This window comes from Mus musculus, chromosome 8 (genome assembly GCF_000001635.26).
Source record: "Mus musculus strain C57BL/6J chromosome 8, GRCm38.p6 C57BL/6J".
Taxonomy (NCBI): domain Eukaryota; kingdom Metazoa; phylum Chordata; class Mammalia; order Rodentia; family Muridae; genus Mus; species Mus musculus.
Genome location: NC_000074.6, coordinates 53565354 through 53585310, shown reverse-complemented (window position 1 = coordinate 53585310; position 19957 = coordinate 53565354). Strand labels below are relative to the sequence as shown.

General features: G+C 38.2%; 1 long non-coding RNA gene across 2 annotated transcripts; it reads left to right on the top strand.

Annotated features, from left to right (window-relative positions):
- The first annotated feature begins 936 nt into the window (after positions 1–936).
- Gm39181 lies at positions 937–19716 on the top strand. Of its 2 annotated transcripts, XR_870434.2 has the most exons (4): positions 937–8520; positions 13635–13864; positions 16762–16915; positions 19546–19716. It is a non-coding gene; the product is annotated as a predicted gene, 39181 (long non-coding RNA). The 2 variants fall into 2 exon arrangements; XR_001778556.2 differs by lacking the exons at positions 16762–16915; positions 19546–19716 and having other exon boundaries at positions 13635–14384.
- Positions 19717–19957: the final 241 nt, after the last annotated feature.

The window sequence follows — 19957 nt, the reverse complement described above, 5'->3', positions numbered from 1 at the left end:
AGGGTGAGGGAAGTTTCAGGAAAGACATATTTAAGGAGGGGGAACCACCTGCCCCAACTCTTTTTTATTAGATATTTTCTTTCTTTACATTTCAAGTGTTAACCCCTTTCATGGTTTCCCCTCCAAAAACTCCCTGTCCTATCCCTCCTCCCCCTGCTTCTATGACGGTGTACCCCCATCCACCTACCCACTCCAGCTTCACCAGCCTGGCATTCCCCTACACTGGGGCATTGAGCCTTCAAAGGACCAATGGCCTCTCCTCTCATTGATGTCTGACAAGGCCATCCTCTGCTACATATGCAACTTGAGCCATGGGTTCCTCCTGTGTACTCTTTGGTTGGTGGTTTAGTGCCTGGGAGGAATGGATACAAAAAATGTGGTTTATTTACACAATGGAGTACTACTCAGCTATTAAAAACAACGACTTCAGAAAATTCTTATGTAAATGGATGGAATTAGAAGATATCCTCCTGAGTGAGGTAACCCTGTCACAAGAGAACACACATGATATGACTCACTGATAAGTGGATATTAGCCCAAAAGCTCAGAATACCCAAGATACAATTCATAGACTACGTGAAGCTTAAGATGAGAAAAGATCTTTGGTCCTTAGAAGGGGGAACAAAATACCTCCAGGAGGAAACACAGAGACAAAGTGTGAAGCAGAGCCTGAAGGAAAGGCCATCCAGAGACTGCTCCACCTGGGGATCCATCCTATATACAGTTACCAAACCCAGACACTGTTGTGGATGCCAAGAAGTGCTTGCTGACAGGAGCCTGATATAGCTGTCTCCTGAGAGGCTCTGCCAGAGCCTGACAAATACAGATGCAGATGCTCCCAGCCAACCATTGGACTGAGCATGGGGTCCCCAGTGGAGGAGTTAGAGAAAAGTCTGAAGGAGCTGAAGGGGTTTGCAACCCCATAGGAGTAACAACAATATCAACCAACCAAAACTCCCTGAGCTCCCAGGGACTAAACCCTGCTCTGATTTTAAATCCTACCTAAATCACTGAGTCATCACTGTCCAGTCCTTTGGGGCACAAACTAAATGTAGGTTCATTCTGCTGAAAGAGATGAAACAAAAGCTGATTGGTGTTCAGTGGCAAAGGTTTGTGGGGATGGAGGAATGGTTGGATAAAAAAAACTAAGGCTGTATGAAAAGGCCCTATGGGAGCCCAACACTTTGCATGCTAGTTATACATACATACATACATACATACATACATACATACATACATACAGTCTATGTACAGAGCTACTCTCAAGGGACATTGCCCTTTAAATGTAAATTTCTTTACAAGGCATAGGTCGCCTCTCTTTTGATGTATTGCTCAAGGAGGTCCCCAAAACATTCCAGGTTATTCGCACTGCTCTTGGTTGCCTGCCACAACTAGATAGTGGTTGTGGGACTTTGAGAAATCAGTTGGAACTGATCAGGACATTCCCTCCTGACTGGCTGGTTTGCACAGTGATGGGAGGTTCTATGCAAGCTTTTGCAGTGGAGAAGAAGTGTCATCAATGGTCTTACCTACTTCTGTGACTGGTCAAGTAAGATTTATCCCACATGCAATTTTGGCACGAGGGTTATGAGACTAACCAACCACTTTCTCATATGATTTAAGGTGTGCTCCTCTGAAGATAAGGATGGGATATGGTGGGGTTTCTTTTATAAAATTTATTGTAATATGCATTACTTTTTCATATTTTTTAAAACTTTGTTACTTTAATTTCTATTTTCTTTGGAAAACGCTATTTTCGTATATGTTTCTAAACTTCTTTTTATAATTTATAACTATAAATATTAAAAGTATTCAGTAACCCTTGCTAAGGCATGCTTGGCTTACTCAAGACCTTCAAAATAACCAAAAGAAGCAAGGCATGGCAGTACATGCATTTCACTCCAGTAGAGGCAGATGGGTCTCTATTAGTCTGAGGCCAGCCTTATCTACACACCACATCCAGGTCAGTCAAGCTGCGTGATGAGAGTCTGTCTCAACAACAAAAACAGCAATGACAGTGACAATGGAGACATTAGGCTCTGACCTCAGCAGCAACTGTGAATTAAAGCTTCAAAGATGTGTGGGGCCCAATGGATAGAGAATTACTAAGAAGAAACTTATGGGATAAAGAGAATTCCATGGGATTATTATTATTATTTATTATTATTAATTATTGGGGACTCTCAGATATAACTTAATCATGCTTTCCTCTCAGTCTTGTCCTCTTCTATGCCCTTTAATCCCCACCATTCCCGCCACAAAAAATAAAAATCCAAGTCCGTTTTGTATTGTCCAGATACTCACTGGAGCTTGGTCAAATTCCTAGTAGCCACCCCATTTTCTCTACCTGAAGCTAGACAGAAGCCATCAACTGAGGAGAACCCCCCATGCCAAACCCCACCCACCCCCGTTAGTTAGGTTTGACAGGGGCGGGCCAGCTCACCCGCATCTCACAGGATTCTTACTGAGAACATGGCAGGATAGTCAAGCAACACTTGGGATTTGGGAGATGATGGAGATCCTGTGTAAATATGGAGCATGATCCAGTTCTGGCTCATCTGGCAGAATTCTGCTAAAACAGAATTTTACAAGGATATGCATAGATAGGGACATGAGATTCAGAATCCTGGCTGATTTTGACCCAATAAAGTGTCATTGAGTATCTTAGCAATATTAGCCAAATTGGGATGGAAAATCAAAACGTAAGTGTTCTAATACATTTTACAAAACATAAATCTTTTTTCTATCTATCTTTGTGGCACTGTCTATCTTTTGGAAGATAATGACACAGCAGACTTATCATTCTTTTAGCTATAATGCTGTAGGACTATAATGAGAGTTAAAGCTTTCACATTTCTTTTTATTACTAACTAATTGATTAATTAATTTTACATTCTGACCATGATTTCCCCCCTTCTCCTCCCAGTCCCTCCTCTTAGCCTCTTCCTTCTCCTCCATTTGTCTTAAGAGAAGATCAGGCCTCCTTTGGATATCAACGAGCCATGACATATCAAACTAGTCACCACATCTCCTGTTGATGCTAATGAAGCAACCCAATAGGAGGGAATGGTCTCAAATGCAGGCCACACAGAAACAGCCCCTGTACCCACTTTTAGGAGTCCCATAATAAGACCAAGCTACACAACTATAACATGTATTAATATAGCAGAATATCATTAATAACCATTTCACTGACATTTTTTCTTCTACTGTTTGTTTTTAGTTCTATCCTAAGTCTGGGCTATAAAACCTTTGGTTTCTGGTCCTCCAAGCAGTTTTAGTAATGGGGTCTCTTTCATGACATAGGTCTCAAGCTGGACAAGTCACTGGTTGGCTACCCCTACAATTTCTGCAACATCCTCACCCCAACATATCTTGTAGGGAGGACAAATTGTAGGTCAAAGGTTTGGTGACTGGATTGTTGTTGTCCCCATTGCTCTACTTGAAGTTCTGCTTGCTTACAGGAGAAGGATGGTTCAAGCTCCATATCCCTCCTTGTCAAGATTCTTAGCTTGGGTCACCATCATAGATTCCTGGGAGTTTCCATTGCACTAGGTTCTAGCTCCTCCCAGAGATGCTCCATGGTTCCAATATTCAAGCTGTCTATCCTAGTATTCTCCCCTTTTGTCCTTTCTGCACCTGATCCCTCCTGTTCCCATCCAGACCCCATTCCCCATTCACTGGCCGTGTCTATTCTATTTCCCCTTCACAGTGAGATTCATGTGTCCCTTCTTGAGCCTTGTTACCTAGCTTCTGTTAGTCTGTGGATTATAGCATGGTTGTCTTTTACTTTATGGCTAAAATCAACTTGTGTGTTGTCTTTCTGGGTCTGAATTTCCTCAGGATGATCTTTTCTCATTCCATCCCTTTGCTAGCAAATCTCACGATGTCATTGTTTTTAACAGCTGAATAATACTTTATTGTGTAAATGTACCATTTTTTCTTTATCCATTTTTCAGTTTAGAGATATCTAGGCTTTTTTCTAGTTTCTGATCATTACTAATAAAGCTCCTCTGAATATAGTTGAGCAAGTGTCCTTTATGGTGAAGTGTCCTTTAACCCTTCACATTTCTTGACATTACATTCCTTTAGAAATTGTAGACATTAATATAAAACTCAGGTCCAGCTTCAAAAAGGATAAAGATAGTTTATTCTAAGCCACATACAAGTGACCATGGCCCCAGGACAGCCTGAGTTATTTCAAATGACATATTCTGCTATCAATGTGATTATCAACTTATATAACAAACAACAGTCATAAATCAATGTATCTACCGGACACGTTGGCGAAGGCTACCCATACATAGGTGGCTACAACAATGTGGGAAAATCTCTACTGTAGTTCTCAGGTCCCTTCTAATAACTTTTAGCTTTCAGGATTGTGGAAGCTAGTTGGTTAGCTAACATATTAATGTAGCCAAAAGGCGTGCAAATAAAAGGGATCTTAGATTAGAAGCAAAGTTTGATGATAAATGGGTATTAAAGGTGCTAAAGAAAACACAAGATAAAACATTTCTGTTTCCCACAATCAGGAACTTCTAATCAGTTTGTGGAATATTCTAGGTGGCTGCTGCATTTTTTTTTTCAGGAGACTTAAGGTCAGACTTAAAATTCTTACTTTCTCTTTATAAAATTGAACTAAATATTTTTCCTTACAGTAAAAAATAATAGGCATCCATTGAATTTAGAAGTAGATTAGCTTTAATATATTTTCCAGCTATTAAACATTTTAGACCTTGTTGCTATTCTTCAAACATGAATATATTTAAATGTCATTGAGAAAGAGATTTACTGGTTTGTTATAAAAGAAAGAAATTTCTCAATATCTAAAGACTATTAAGCTTTTGTAATAAAATAAATGAAAGAAACTCTTTTTGACATTTTTATGTTAGAAGTCTACTTATGAGTTAATCAGAATTAATTGGATTAAAAGGTCTACATTTGCTGTAAAGAAAATAAAAAAGATGAAACAATGTTAGTTTACATCTATACCATTGTAATAGAGCTGAACAAACACTACAGTTTCTTACATTACCACGAATTTGACCTCACTTTGTCTAAAAACAAGACAAGTATTTTTAAAAACTTGGTTTCAAATTCATGTAATTGCTGTTGAGCATTTTTTTTTTTTGCGTGTGAAAAATTCGGCAGTACAGAACTTGTAGATAAAGACCCCATAAATATATAAATAAAGTGGGTATTATGAGGGATAGTATTGCTCAATAAACATAGCGTTAATGGTTTTAGGAGGGAAAGATCACATCTCATTTGTCAATCAAAAGAGCTTCAGGAAAGAGAACAGGTGGGATTTCAGCCTGGTAAAGATTAGCCTCTGTGCAAGGCCACCCCAGGCAGTTGGTACTAGGAGCTGTGGTCCAGGCACAAAAGGGTTATGTGGACAAAAAAGCCTGTCAACGAGTCCTTCTGCTTACCTGGATCTTCACAGCACACCTGAAGGAAAAACCAAGTGAGATAAGCAGAAACACTGAAACAACGGAAACCATAGAGGGTATTTCTCATCACTATCAGATGACATACTTAACATACAGAAGGTCTCGTGGCTAAATGGGGTCTGTTTCCATACTGTCCCTGTACAGCTGAGGCAGGAAACAAGCTTGTCCTAACCACAGTCCAAGGCATTACTTCCCAGGGGAGTAAATTAAGTTCTCTGAGAACAGAATTCACAGAGCAGAATTGTGTATGTTATATGCAGCTTACTTCTTATTTTGACCCTGATCACTGGACTTTAAGCTCAGTGTTTTACAAAGTTTGGGCTCTGTGGCTGAATCTTAGTTGCTTCATCAACTAGATGGTCATAATGGTAGGATTTTTACAGGACTGTTGTGAGAATATAATGCAAATATCAATGAGAGGGGTTCCACATAGACTCTGACAGTTTAGTGTCCTGATTAAATTTTATTATCTTCTTTATTAGTAGGACCACTGCTACTATCAGCCCAACCTATTCTCAACTAATGTTTCAGAGGAAAAGTAGCAATAGCAAGAATGTTAAAGGATTTAATTGAACCAGAGAAGAAATGAATGATGTGCAGGAACAGAAAGGAAATACATTGAATCATGCTGAATCATGAAAATCTGCATCTTATTCTTCATCATATTTAGTATTCTTAATAGAAATCCAGGTAGATGGCTCATCTAGTAAAAGTGCCAGCCACACAACTTCACCAACTTGGGTCAGAGCACTAGAAACCCTGGAAAAAGCTCAAAGCAAGATGTGAAGCAAAGACAGAAACCTCACATAGAGCTTACAATGAAGTACACAGTAAACAAATGAAATAGGAGAGATCCAACCTCAATAAATTGATGGCAAAAATCAATGGCCAAGTCTGATCTCCACAGGCACCAGTACTCAGAAGCACACTATGTACTCTCACCATACTCACCATGCACCCCGAGTATTTAAGAGAAACTATGTAGCATAATAATGAGTCTGTCTCATTATCCAAATTATTCTAACCCTATTGTTTTTCCATTTCTTTCCTGCTGTGGCCTTAAAACTCAAGAAATACAGTATATAACGGTTGTGAAAGAGTAAGTTTGTAGGATTAGAATACATCATCTCTCAGAGTCAGTGATGGCATAAATTAAATACCAGAAGCCTGTTCACTGAAACCTGTTAAATGGTATGAGTCCAATGCTACAGAAGACAGAGCAGGCCCTGGCCTAGGAATGGCAGAAAATGGAAGAGTTGGTTTTTCTTAGAAGTTTCAGAGACCAAAGTAAGGGTATTTGGATTGAAATATCTGTTTATTGACATAAACTGGCTTAGCTAATAAAAGGACACTGGAGAAGAACATACACAACCCTTAAAATAGATGTAGCAATGAAAAATGATAACAGGACACAGAATGGAGCTTAGAGCTAGTAAGGATGAAGGGAAACCCCTAAAACATCTATATGTCTTATGGCCATGTTAACAACAGAGATCAGATATGTAACGTCAACAACCACAAAACCTGCCTTCTAAATATTTCCACCATGTGCAAGCCTTTCACACTAAATGCTATCAGAAAAGGCAACACTGCAAAACAAATCAATAGTCTCATGACAACAACTCCATGTCTACTTTCCATATTAACAGGTCTGTATTGCTGCCAAATGGTAACACAGGCATGTTGACTGCATATTAATAAATGCTTGTCAGCTTTTATGTCCCTTTAATTTTCTCACCATTATGTTATCTTTGTTAGCTTGTTTGGTGTCATTTAAAAGAATGTATTTTGCTATCAATGGCAGAAAAAGTTTAGAAAACTGATCAGGGCAAGAAATGTGTTAAATCTATGGATTTGCGTAGGTTATTGACTCAGGTTAGTTTAATAACTTGGTTTTGCAAACTTGAATAATTCAAATGCGTTAGAAATGATACAGCATTTAGAAAGTTCATTCTTAAAATGGTAAACACTGGATCCAGGGCCCGAGTTTGTAGTTATTACTTATTTAAAATAAACAAGCAAATTCCATTGAGATATGGTCTCATTTTCAGGAATGGTCTATTAGCAGGCAGCAGTGAGCACAACCATTAACCATATCAGCACATTAAAGCCTAATGTGTAAACTCAACATAGCAGCAAACACACATCCTACCATGGCCTATTAAGTAATCAGAAATGATTGCAGATAATTAGCTCGTGAACAGCTGCATGAACCCAACTATTCCATTTTTTATCAGACATGGAGCCTTCAAGTGGGAAGGAGAGTTATTAGCCGTGTCTTGAACTTGGTGGGAGTGTCATTATGAGACAATATTGTGGACAGAGTCTAGTGTTTGATTTCACATTGCCAATTAAGACTTCCTTGAGATTATCTGTAACTATAGATTTTCAATTGAAATTATTGAAATAAACGTATTTTCTATGACTAAAAAACATCATAAAATTAAAAATTAAAACCAGAACAATGAGCAGGGATGAAATAGTAATGTTTCTTTCCTATGATATGTGTGTTTCAGTCATACTTTTTATTTTAAATTTATTTAAATTTAAATGGTTTGTACATTCTCTGGCTATCTCCCTTAATGACCTTATTAATGCTCCAAGGGTGTGTGTGTATGTAGTGTGTGTGTGTAACATATTTTTACTTAAAATTTCTCTTTTCTACCTTATTTTCACTTATGAAAATATTCTAATAAAAGCAATACAACTATATTGAAACAGTTGAAATGCATATATAGAAAAAGAAAGTATTGTAGTTATTCAGAAAAACAGAAGTGAAAGACACAAATGTATTTCTTCTATTATTTTAGATTGAACTTAGACAAGGCCTCATGCATGCTTGGCAAATACTATGCCACTTAGCTAACCTCCCTCTATATTTTATTTGAGACAAATATATCATTTAGTTGTCCATATTGACCTTCAATTTATGATCCTATTTCTTTCCTTTCTTAATAGGTTGGATAGCTGGGATGGTGTCACCTGGCTCAACCAAGTTATCACTCTTAAAACTGAAATGGGTACACTGTGATATCATCAAAGATTCCACATTAATCCTATGGCTATGGTGGGTATGGTTAGAAGGGACCTTGGTTTCTATCAAACTTTCTTTCCATTTTATGAACTTATGAAATAAAACTCTCATAAAGGAATGTAATTACTTTTATGGGGTGTTGAAGTTTTGAAGGTAAGTTAACAAAGCTTGCATGAAAAATTTTCAATAAAGAACTTTTATTTAATTTGTGTTTTCATTTTCTTCACATAATATTAGTTTTCATTTTCATATAGTTTTATTAAAAATGAGATGGATAGATGATTATATATCTATATATAATAGACACATGATAGATATGATAGGATAATAAATCTATATCATAATATGTGGACCAGGTAGATAAAAATGCTTGTTTTCTCTTCAGGTATCTTCATCTTACCTATCATCTATCTATCTATCTATCTATCTATCTATCTATCTATCTATCTATCTATCTACCTACCTACCTACCTACCTACCTACCTATCATTTATTTTAGTTTTTTGATACAGGTTTTTGTTTGTAGCCCTGACTATTCTGGAATTCATTCTGCAGACCAGGTTGGCCTCAAACTCAGAGATCTGTCTACTTCTGCAAATCAAATGCTGTAATCAAAGGCATGTACCACATTGGCCTAGGCCAATTATCTTAATTTTTATGAAATCAAAAGAATACATTTTAATGTAACTGGGGATGTGCTAGGTTCTAAGGCAGCTTAAGTATAGGGCCATAAAGTCTAATGTTTTGAAGCAAATGAACATGCAAAGCAGCCATCATAGTTCAGAATGGCCAGAACTGTAGAAAATCTTCTTCCACTGAGATACAGTGGAAGAAGATTATATTAGTCCGGGTTCTCTAGAGTCACAGAACTTATGGGTAGTCTCTATATAGTAAAAAAATTTATTGATGGCTTACAGTCTGCAGTTCAACTCCCAACAATGGTCAGTAGCAGCTGTGAATGGAAGTCTAAGGATCTAGCAGTTGCTCAGTCCCACATGGCAAGCAAGCAAAGGAGAGAGAGAGAGAGAGACTTCCAATGTCCTTATATAGGTCTCCAGCAAAAGGTGTAGCCCAGATTAAAGGTGTGTACCACCACGACTTTAATCCCAGATGACCTTGAACCTGGAAATCTCCATGTTTAATCTTCTGGAATTCATAGCCACTATGCCTCAAGATCTCCATACCATATCCAGGTCAGAAACTTGTATCTCCCAGCCTCCAGATTAGGATCACTGGTGAACCTTCCAATTCTGGATTGTAGTTTATTCCAGATATAGTCAAGTTGTCAACTAGGAATAGCCACTACAAAGATCAAATGCAAAAAGAAATTCATTGCAACCTGCAGGATGCTGGGCACCCTTAGACAAGTGATAATATTGGGCAGTTGGGGAGTTTGCCAGCTGCAAGCAGAATTTAGAAGGAGACTATAGGAAAGGGAAAGAATTTCTAAAAGACAACTGAAGCATAAGTCAGCAAGCCCTGAAGGTCATAAATTTATATATGTTACATTCTTTGCAAATCAATTGATCTCTGCCAATGTACCAGAAGAACTGTTTGGGCTTACAATAACTTTTATTTGTTTTCTAGAGTCATGCTATATTATATTAGGAGTATTAACAGTGTGGACCAACAAAATCAGCATTTAGAAAACACTAGAGACTCTATCATTAAGGACAAGGAATATTTACTTCACTGAGCTCCTAGCTAATCCTTGCAGAAACTTAGGACTCTGTGTAAGGTGACTACCACTCTTCTACAGCAAAATACTTGTGATTTCTTTGGACAGCCTTTTAATACATCGTAGGAGAGTACCTATCTAACACTTTCAGGAATGGTGAAATAATTAGGTGAATTCTTGCTCTAATGCTTAGGCTGATATAGGAATTTTTGATTGAGTAGCAACAGTGAGTGATTCCAATCAGGTGATCCAATGTCTGACTCCCGCTCTTTTATCAAGTATCAGTAAAATTAGTAATAGCTGCCATAACTAACTCTGTCAAGACACTGGACTTCTACAACTCCAGAGCCCTTAAACCTAGGAGATTGGATGAGAATAACTGTAATACCTCTCCCCAGATAGGTATATTGTGTTCTCAGTAGATTTTTTTAAAAATAATTATTTGCAGAATTAAGTAATGTGTGGTTCACAGTCTCAATTTGGATTACCTTTGACTGTCAGCCTTTTGTGTCTAACTCTTCAGAATGGTTTGTTCTATATATTGTGTTTCTTATCCATGGAAGTTAAAACAAGTTTTCCCTCTTCCTTCCCACCCTGGGGTCAAATGTTCATAAGCACAGTTGTTTAGCATGAGATATTCTCTCGCTATGAATAGTAACTCCCAGGAAGACCTCATGATGAAATCCTTCCCAGAGAGTTTTCGAAGAAAACAGAATGGAATAGCATTCATCTCAGTGTAGGAAGCACCCTGTCTTGAATGCTGATTGAACAATTCACAGAGCCAGAGAAGCAATAAAAAGGGAAATGTTTCACTGAAGTGAAGCTGAGGAGGGAAGATTAGAGAAGCTACGGGTATGGGGAAAAATCTTTCTATTTGTACACAGGGCATTAGATTTTTCTTTTTTCCTCCTCTCTTCTCATTCCTGTCCTTTTTACCATTTGCTTTTACACAGTTTCTGTTGAATTGATGTCTCACCAGATCTTGCATATGAAAACTACAAATAAGACACAAATTATTCACCCCATTACATTTACTATAATACTCAAAACAATTTCTTAATAGGAGCCTAAGAAATATATGTAGAGAAATAAAACATGATATTGTATAATCTTGGATATTGTCAATTAGTGGAAGCTCACTGCAATACTGGAGCTGGTTTTTGGGTGGGGATTTTTGCCAGGAGGTATGTATGCTCTCACAATGGACCTCTTGGCTGTTTCATTAGACCCTGCTCTTTGCTGTTATGATCTGTGACTAGGGAGCTAACATATGCCCGTACTTTCCTTGTATCTTACACTGCTTAGTGTTTTAGCACTCCATATTTAATGTCCTGGCACGCCAACTTCTAACATTCTTGGGCAATGCAGTTTCTGCCTGAGTGCCCTTGAGACCCACTTAGAGTATGTGCCTGGTTGCTCTAAAACTTTTCAATAACACTTCTCTCTGCCTTGGATAGGAAATTATAGGAGAATGCTCTATTTCAGCATCACTTTGTAATCTCTGTACCTTTATGCCTTACTATCTTGCATGCTCAAATTGGTGTCATCTGCTGTAGCTGATTGGCCAGTGCTTTACAATGGGGTTGGAACTGTAACATATTTCCAGCATCCTCATTTTGTTTGAGAAGCACCCATAGGTAATTTTGGTCCCTGGTCAACTCCAAAGGTGTAAAATCTTCAAATCTGTTATCTGAGAAGCATCAGAAGCAGTTCGTCTCTAAATAGTTCCTGTATGGAATGTGGACTAACACATAAACCTCTCTCAGTGCTATTCTTAAGGGGACATTAGCAACTGCATTTCCAAATAGTCTCTATGCAAATTATTGTGTTTGTCACAGATCATTTTGAGGAACTTATTGTCACTTACTTTATTCACAGTATTAGCCTAATTTTAGTTCGACTTATATTTATTCCTGTTCTCAGTCTCTTTGTTTTAATAAGTGTAAGTAGGTCAACTAAAATGAACTTTCTCTTAAGTCTCCAATCGGTTTAGGGTTCCTGTGATTTTTATTTCAGTTTTCATATATTTTTCCTAGAAATAATCACGATGGTAATAAAATAACATAACATATAAGGCTTAGCATCTATCTTCCTTTTCAGAAAGAACATTCTTCAAGAACTTATATAGATGTCTTATTCAATACTGAGTCTCTGGCTCCTAGGCCAGTGGCTAAAGTATTGCTGAAGCCATTGCATGAATGGTTGTTGAAGGAATATGTCTCCTATTCACTAATTACTTTTACTAGCTATACTTTGGCTGTTTCTGTAATTCTGGAAATGCATCCCTTTGGACTTGATGTTGCTAAGGACCTGCTGCTTTGTTGATAAGCCATGGAAATCCAAATTACTATGAAAAAGTTCTTGGTTCTACCTGCCTGTTTAAACAGTGTGGTGGCCATACACCTTACACTGGAGGGAGCTGCAGTCACAGACAAAGGGTGGCTTTTTGGTGTCCCCACTTCCTTGTAGTCACCCTCTTCTGATAGCACGTTCTTTCTTCTGTTGGGTTACATTGCAACTGATTGTGATTAGAGCACTTAATCTATTCACTATAACTGATTAAGTAACTGCCTGATTGTGTTACAGCTTCATCCATTTACTGTGATTAGATTGTTGCTGGAAATATATTGGACACAATCAAGCTTCTGCTGTTGTCAGATTCCTCGGGGGTCTTCCTAAATTTCTCCACATAATCCTTTTGGCTATTCCTTAGGGAAAGGCGTTTCTACAGATAGCTAATCTCACCCATTACATTTGAATTTTTCTGACTTTATTTTGGGAGGTGACTTTATCTCAACCTTCTGGGGTGACATTTCTTCCCTCCGCTATACTAATGAGGCCTGGCAGGTAACTAGTGAGTTTTATAGGAAGAGCAAATTATATCCACTCTTTTCCTTTCCTACTGTCTGTTCCTCATCTCAAGATTGGTGGTAGAAAGTGATTCACGTGGAACTCTAACAAAGACTAAGAAGCTTTTCGTAAATTTTTCATCAGAGGCCTGGAATGTAAGCTCATGTCAATGTCTGCAATGTATCAGAAAAGCAGAGTAGGCAGAAACACAGTAAAAAAATAATGACAAAAATTGGCTGCTCAATATCACACATTAAAAGCAAACACAACTTAGTTTCTGAGCAGCTTTTTCCCAAGTGAATTGGAGTCGGTTGGTAGCTCTACATCCTACTCCCTCTACCCTTCCTGAACCCAGCTCCAAAGTTGCAGAGAGAGAGATGCTGAGAAACACTAAAGTTGTGTGTGTGTGTGGGGGGGGGGTGGACTCATTACATTTATTGTTTCTGGTCAGCAGAAAAGTGAGAAGGGTTGAGGGCATGTGTTTGTGTCATTTCACTCTGGATAAACAGTGAAAGGTTTCTTCTTGGTAATTATTGCAACCAACTATCTTATGTCTGTCTGCTCCAGCGTACTCCAGCTAGCATCATCTAAAATACTTATTTGGTTTTGTTTTCCCCAGAGACTCAAGTGTGTGACGACTCCACCTAATTGAAGCACTCTGGAGATAATCAGCATGCCAGCATCACACCACTACATGCTCTGAAATTATGCAAAAGCATTAGAGTCCTCATCACCCAGAGTTCCTATCTTTCCCATTTCTAAAGACAGGTTCATCATTTGCTCTGTTGCTAGAACTACATCTAATTGCTTTCAAGATGAAAACTACAAGGCACGTGCCATTTTACAAAGGTAAATATATACTAAACACATCTCCATTTTAATTATGCACCTATAGGAAATATAATCTATCGATATACAAAGTAAACTATTCTAAAAGGAATAGATTGAAACTTTTTTGTTTAATTTCAAAAATAGCTTTTCTGATGTATTGTTTAATCATTCCTAAAAGGCTTCAAGTTTTATTCATCTAAGTGAATGGCCTTGGTGCTTATACCTTAGAGATTGAATGAAATTTTCTTATACCTCAAGAGACTTCAGTAATCGATTCAATAACATCTGTGTTTGACACCATGGATCAAACAGTGTAATATAAACAGAAGACTATAACACAAACATAATACGCACCCGATGAGATCACATACAGGTCTTTTGCACTTTTTTGACTTATTTTTCAAAGAGTGCCAGTGAACCTAAAGATGAATAGCTGATACAAAGCTTAGTTTTTGCAGTCTGTTTTAAAGACACCAGTATTCTCAAATTTATTAGACTTCAGAAGATTAAAAAAAAAAAAAAGAAAGAAAGAAAGAAAGAAAGGGGAGACTGGAGAGATGGCTCAGCTGGCGAAAGTGTTTGTTTTGTAGGGATGAGGATTTGAGTTTGTATCCACAGAACCCAAGTAAAACTTCCTAAGTGTAGGGCACACACCTGTATTCCTAGGGCTAGGGGCGGGGACAGGAGTATTTTTGAGCTTGCTAGTCAGACAGCCTAGATGAATAAGAATCAACAAGAGAACATGTCCTGGAAACTAAGATGGACAGTGGTAGAGGAAGACGCCCAGACTCATCTCTGGCCAGCACACAGATGCAAGCATGTACTTACACACTCACTGTATGCCCTTGCACACAAAGAAAGGAAAAACAAAGAAGCAGAGAGTTTGCTCACTGGTACCCATAGTGATAGAAAAAAAAATTACAAAATAAAACAGACATACAGTAAATAAAATCAGTGTGATCAAGAATCAAAAATGTGTGGATTTTGTTCTTTTTTAAAAATCTCACAGAGTTTCAAATTTATTCCTTTGTTATAGCACAGAGCCGTCAGAAACATTAATAAGCCAGTAAACCTAAGGACCTCGGTACAGCCTATGCTTTTCCATTTAGCCTCAAACACGTTTCTCTACGTGTTCTCCATGATCTACAATTCAGTTGGTATCTATTGGATGATATTCATGATGATAAACTTCACAAAAAAAAAAAAAAAAACCACACACACACTGGAAATTAAGGACTTTATTGTGATTGATTTTTCAAGATGAGATGATTTCAAGGTAACAGCTTAAAGAGCATAAAGAGTGAACTCAGAGAGTTGTGGACAAAGAGTTAGAAGGTAGTGTGGGGGTAGGGGCAGCGATGCATCCATCAATCACCACAGAAAACCCAGAAATATAATAATAAAGCTTTGAAAACCGGAAAGACAACACTAAGGGGTCAGAATTCATGGTTTCAAGAAACTCTAAAATTAAATATTTAAGAAAGGCATAAATGAGAGGGAAGTAGCAATTGATATCGACATTGAAATGATTAAGATAAAAATAAGAATCTAGGTGCAGTAAGATTTAGGTAAGAGCATTTGTTAGAAAGGGCAGAGAGGGGGTTGCAGAAGAAAAGGGAGAGGAGGAAATGCCAAACTCAAGTCAAGAGTAGTTGTTTGGGGCCTTGGAAATAGCAGAAAATTTATAAATAAATAAATACAAAGAAGAAGGGAAAATAAGCAAACCACATTGGTATCTAATATGACTGGAAAATAGACGACTGCCTCCAGAGGATGCACAAGGAACTGATGATATAAAGCTCAAGGAGAAAGCAAATGTAAACAAAAGGATGGAAAGCGGCTACTTAGCATAGGTTTGCTAGTATTATAATTTTTAAATGATGATAATCAGAATTCCAAACGAATGCTCAAAGTCGTGCTAGGCTTCACTTGTGAAAGAACCAAAGTATGGAATCTAAAAAATATTTAAGAAATTATACAACAAAAACGCATGCAGAGGTGCTGGAGAGGTGGCTCAGTGGTTAAGAGCACTGACTGCTTCCCAGGAGTCCTGAGTTCAATTCCCAGCAACCACATGGTGGCTCACAACCATCTGTAAGGGGATCCAATGTCCTCTTCTGGTGTGTCTGAAGAAAGCAACAGAGTACTCATATGTAAAATAAATAAATCTTTCTTTTAAAAATGCAGAAGTAAACTTGCGCTTGGGAAAGCACACATACGGTACGGCCTGAGAATCACTTTATTACTGGTAGCTCGCCCAACTATTTAAATGTATCTGACTCAGCCTTTAATCAGTATACTGTATCTAACTTTTCTAATTAAAGTATGTTCATAAGAACAGGAATTATATTTAAGGACTGAGATGGAAATTTAAGAACGTGTTGCCCACACTTGCTGTACCAGCTAGAATTACTTTTCCAGATCTTCTCATTAATTATAAAACTGGAAATTATTGCACTTGCTGTCTTATGATAAATAGTCAAGCAGTTGGAACTTAAGAATATTAACCTTGCAGTTTAAGTAACTGAATGATACTATTGAATGAATTTCATAGAAACACAATGGAAATTAAGTACCTTTTTATTTGTTAGATCTACAAAATGTTGCGGATATTCCTGAAAAAGAGAAATATTTCATGGGAAATACTTAAGGAAAATGGGTATCTGAAGATTAAATAAAACCAGAGTACTTGAAATTGAAAAAGGCAACTTCGTCTCATGGAAATATCCCTCCCTATAAGCAGTGATGCAGGTTTAGTCTGCCCATAATAACTTGTATGGATTGCAAGGGGGTGTTGACTTTACATTGAAAAAATTGAGCACATACTTTCTGTCAGGCAGTCATGGTCAACACTGGGAGTGGATTATGTGACTTCAGGCAGGCGACTGTTGTGACCCTCTTTCCCCAACATACAGAATTCCTTTCTCCGCGTAAGAAAAACATTACTGAGATCTCAGCTGAGGAACATTCATCAAAAGCACTGACCAGTGAATCTCAGAAGTATGACGGTTATAGAACTTCTTAAGAAGTGAGAGAATCTGTTATCACATCCCAGAGGCACCTCAGGAGGTATGACAACTAAGAGTGTGTTGGTGAGCAGAAGGCACACTGGACCACTTAAGACATCTAAGGAAAAAAAAAAAAAAACCTGAGAAACTTTTTGATAAAATCTGCATTCAATAGTAGTGTGTTGATATTGGTTCATGCCATACAAGTGTGGAAGTTATTACTAGTAGGGAAGATTGGGTACAGGGCAAACAACAACTCTTTATACTGCTTGTCCCCAAATGCTGTTTATTTTTATGTATTTTGTGTGTTTAAAATTCAATTATTTATGACGGTTGCAAAGATGGCTCAATAGTTAAGAATACTAGCTATTCTTCCAGAGGACTTGAGTTTGCATCCACATGACGGCTGACAAATGTTTGTAACTCCAGTTAGAGAGGACCTGACACCCTCTTCTGACCTCCATGGGCACCAGGCACCCATGTGCTACACAGACTTGCATGCAGGCAAAATGCTCATACGCTGAAAAGTAAATTTTTAAAAAAGGCATATTTATTTATGGAGAGAGACACAGAAAGAGAGAGAGAGAGAGAGAGAGAGAGAGAGAGAGAGAGACGTTTGCAGGTCAGAGGACTCCTTGATCTAGCTGGCTTCCTCAAGCTTGGTGGCAAGTGTCTTTACCCACTGAGACATCTCATTACTGCATGGCTTGTTTTTGCTCAGACTATTCCAGTTTTGGCTGCTGGGACATCATTTACATAAATTTTTGGATAGCTCTTACTATGTAATCCTGGAACTGGCCTGAAACTATGTAAGTCAGGGTGGCCTCAAACCCACGGAGATCTGTCTGCCTCTGCCTCCTGAGTGCTAAGATTAAAGTTGTGTGTCACTATGCCCAGTTGCTGGAACATTTTCAATTGGTCACTTATCCTTCTTTTTGCCACTTGTCAGCCTGCTTATGTTCCCTCTCCCGTGTGTGTGTGTGTGTGTGTGAGTATTTGATAGTGTTTTACTATAAGATGCTCCGAGCTTGTACTTTATGCTTCCTGTTCAGTCCTAGAATTTTTGTTTCTCCCAAGAATTCTGGCTTTGTCTACTGGACTGTGATCTTAAAAAATAAGATCTTCAGCCTTAGCGTTTATGGGTTATTACTGAACCTTATCTCTCTCAACAGAGAGAGGAAGAAAATATAAATGCAAACACTAATGTACACCCAACTATTTATAAATGTCTATCTATCAATATTAAAGTAAACATGAATTCACACTAATGTCTAAATCTAGAATCTATAAGTACATGAATCCTTCTAGGCTCTTATATAAATCTTTATGCTAACATTCAGAAATATGGTTATCTGCCTCCATTTTAATTGATTGTTAAATTGAGATGGAGTGGATATCTGTAGAAATATCAAAATCTCTATAAACATTTACCCCCATAGAGAACAATTTAATCAACTTGAATTATACTACTGAGCTAAAGTTTCTTTTGTTTTTAGTCTTTCATACCCCACATATTGTCTAGTTACATAATTTTAAAAATTGCATTCTGCAACATGAAGTTTTTCAAATTTTTATTGGTTATTTTATTTATTTACATATCAAATGTTATCCCCCTTACCAGCTTCCCCTCAACAAACTCCCTGCCTTTATGAGGGTGCTCCTCCACCTGCCCACCCACTCCTGCCTCTGTGCCCTAGCACTCCCCTACTCTGGGTCATTGAGCCTCCACAGGACCAAGGAGCTCCCCTCCCATTGATTCCAGACAAGGCTATCCTCTGCTACAGATCAAGCTAGATTCATGGGTCCCTCCATGTGTACTCTTGCAGCACGGATTTTTGTTTCTTTTATAAACAAGGTCTTTACTTATATTTTCATTGAGTCAATATATAAATAAAAATATGAACTTATAACTGCATGTATACATGAATGAGAGTCTTTGGGGGACGGCAATAGACCGGTTACATGTGAAAGAAAATATTTCAGTGGAACATATCTAGTGTGTGTACACTGCTCAGTGTAATTAAACTTGGAACTTATGAATGTGTGGAATGCAGCTGGCTGCAGAAGGATGTTGTTCTTACATTCCTTGAAATTATGTGAAATTATGAAGCGGGGAGACTCCCAGCCCAGGTGCTCTTCGCTGTATTGTGCTGGCTTCTCCATGCTACTTATGCTCGCATCCAGTTGAGTCAGACGCTGGGGGGGGGTGGGGGGTGGGGGCTGAAGATTTACCTCCGTAGCAGAAGATCTCATAACAAGCATTAGGTAGGCTTTGGACAAAATTCCCAGTGCCCAGACAGGAGGGAGGAAAGGACGGCTCTTTATTGTTAGGAAACAAAAAATAACAGTTGAGTTCTGAGTTTACTATAGGCTGCTTAAAGTGTTGCTCTGGGAGATCTAGAGAATGAATAAAGAGGATAAGAGGATGTGGTGATGGTTAACTAACCCTGAAGGGATCTGGAATCAAGTTAGAGACACACATCTGGAAAGTTTTGTGCGGTTATGAGAGGAAGCGTTAACTAATATGGGAGCCCCCCCCCCCCCCCCCCCCCGCAGAGCAGGCAGCACCTTTCGATGGAAACCTAGACACAAAAGTTCAAGGAAAGGCAGTGGGTCTTATCGCGGCTCCTTCCTGAGAACTATGTCTAGCCAGTTGCTGTCCTGTACTGATTGAGAGCCTTGATTCTTTAGCTTCTCCATGTGGACTGATGACCAGCAGCGCTCCAGAAATCTTCCCGGCGTGGAGCATCAATCAGTCAGGCATGGACTTTTTACTTTTTGCAAAGAGAATCTCCAGATTATAAATGTGTCCGAGCTGGGCGGTGGTGGTGCACGCCTTTAATCCCAGCACTCGGGACGCAGAGGCAGGCGGATTTCTGAGTTCGAGGCCAGCCTGGTCTACAAAGTGAGTTCCAGGACAACCAGGACTACACAGAGAAACCCTGTCTCAAAAAACAAAAAACAAAACAAAACAAAAAAAAAAACAAACAAAAAATAAATAAATAAATAAATAAATAAATAAATAAATGTGTCAGTTCTTTCTCAATAAACATATTGCAAGATGTCCATTAATACAAAAAATTCATAAAAAATTTCTGGAGAG